At 38.1% G+C, this 2,331-nt stretch overlaps 1 protein-coding gene across 1 annotated transcript in view; it reads left to right on the top strand.

Moving 5' to 3' along the window:
- Positions 1–2,331, top strand: part of LOC106868133 (collagen alpha-1(XXI) chain) — a 57,721-nt gene that overhangs the window by 1,543 nt on the left and 53,847 nt on the right. The window lies entirely within an intron of this gene.

A 2,331-nucleotide genomic window follows, 5' to 3' on the forward strand; every position in this document is an offset into this window, starting at 1 on the left:
TATATATATATATATATATATATATAAATCTATCTATCTATCTATCTATCTATCTATCTATCTATCTATCTATCTATCTATCTATCTATCTGTATGTATGTATGTATGTATGTATATATATATATTTGTATATCAAGTAAGTTTTATTTTGATAATTCTGATGCGCACTCTATACGATCTTTTTATTATTTCGTTTTTCTCTCTCTTATTCTTTTACCTCCTCTTCTCCCACTATTCTATCGCATTACTCTGTCACTCTTTCTCCCTCACTCTTGCTCATGTGGTTCCCACGTGAACATCGGTCATCTTTCTTTCTTTATCTCCGTTGTAGCTGGAACAAGGAAGACGTGCTCTTGTTTGTCTCCTGTCCTAGCATGATTTACGCGTTCACCACCACAACCTCGTTTAGGCTTAGCAGTCCTTCCTGTTTATTTTCACTCTTCTGTTTGTGTTACCTATATTGACCCTTCGCAAAATCCCAAATTTTATTTAATTTGCTTTGCGGGAGCAACTGGTTTATGGAAAACGTATATTGTTGTTAAATGCTCGAAATACGAGACCAGCTACGCCGATGACAGAAAAGTATCCTACTAACATTCTAAGACTCCAGAATGACCTGAACGCAAGTGGGCAGATGAGAATAATATGCAGTTCAATGCCGCAAAATTTCACGTACTCCGCTCTCAGCCCACAGACAAATTACAACTGAAGTACACGGGACCAGCTGGCAACGTAATCCCAGAGTTATATTCAGTGCCCGACCTGGGAATCCATATAAGCAATGGTGCAACTTTCTATGTGCACATTGCTGAGATAGCAACTGTATGCAGTCGGGTAGCAAGTTGGATCCGGAGATCCTTCACGACCAGGAACAAAGACACAATGCTTCTGCTTTGGAGAACCTTTGTCCTCAGTCGTCTGGACGACTGCTCCCAACTGTGGTCACCACAGAGCGTAAAACTAATTGCAGAACTAGAAACGATCCAACGCCATTGCACAAAGAAGATAGACATGAGCTACTGGGAGAGGTTAAAGGAGCTGGGACTCTCCTCCCTGGAGAGGAGATGTGAGATATACGCAGTTTTATGTATATGGAAAATTATGGAGGGTCTAGCTCCACATTTCGAAATCGAAAGCTACAACAATCCCCGAACTGGACAGCACTGCACCGTGCCAAAGGTCCCATCTTCTCCATCGAGGATATGAACACAATATTGTAATAGGTTGAGATTCAAGGGACCACAATTTTTAATGCCCTACAACAGAACATCAGGGATCTGCGAGATGTAGACATGGAAGTCTTCAAAAAACTTCTAGACAGCTTTTTATCTGCAATGCCGGATGAACCCATATCTCAACAGGACGCACAAAGAAGATCGGCAACGTCCAACTCGCTACTTCACCAGAGGCAATACTGGGAAAATCCCCGGATGCAGTAAAGGCGGTTCACCAACATGTTCTCAGTCTCTGGCTGAAACCAGTAAAAGATAATGTGTGTGTGTCTGTGTGTGTACACACACACACACACATTTTTTCTGTTGTACCTGAAAACCTAACGATTAAAATAAACTTTTCTTATCTGAAAGGCATGTAAATTAGGGAAACAATGAAAAGTTTTGTCTCGGAGACGTAAGATAAGTCATAGTGTGTAGGAAGTTAGATAGAAATAAATACATTTTTTAAAGTGAAGATTTGATTCTTTATTTTAAATGACGCGATAGTTTAGACAACCAGGAACAAGAAGTTCACGAAGATATAATTAAAGGAACAGAGAATTTTAGGGAGGTGTACTTACTAGGCACGTATTTTGATCTGAGACCGTTGAAACTAATACGACTGCAGCGTTGATGGCATCTGTTAGCCATTCAAAAATACACAAAAATTGTGATCTTCATATAAACATTTACAGTTTGTTATATGGCGTCTACATTTTCGTCGTTCGAAACTGACAACATTAACGTTGTCAGTGACCAGGTCGCAGTTTCGAACGACACAAATTTTGACGCAATATTCCAATCAATAAATACTTGAGGGAACTTAATAGTTATATGAATTAAGTGAAGTAAATGAACCGGTTCATTTAATTTCATGGACATGGTTTTAGAACTTAAATAGCGATTGTAATTACAGTGTTCATATCACACCTAATTGGAGTTATACGGTATAGCCGAAATAGTAAGAAAGATAACATTATCATCAGATGTAACAGCTATCGGATGTTTTAATTACGGTGGTATTCGAGGATCTTTAACACACACACACACACACGTATAAAATATATACACATAAAGATATATATATATATATATATATATATATATATACATATAT

The sequence above is a fragment of the Octopus bimaculoides genome, chromosome 4 (genome assembly GCF_001194135.2).
Source record: "Octopus bimaculoides isolate UCB-OBI-ISO-001 chromosome 4, ASM119413v2, whole genome shotgun sequence".
NCBI classification, from domain to species: Eukaryota; Metazoa; Mollusca; class Cephalopoda; order Octopoda; family Octopodidae; genus Octopus; species Octopus bimaculoides.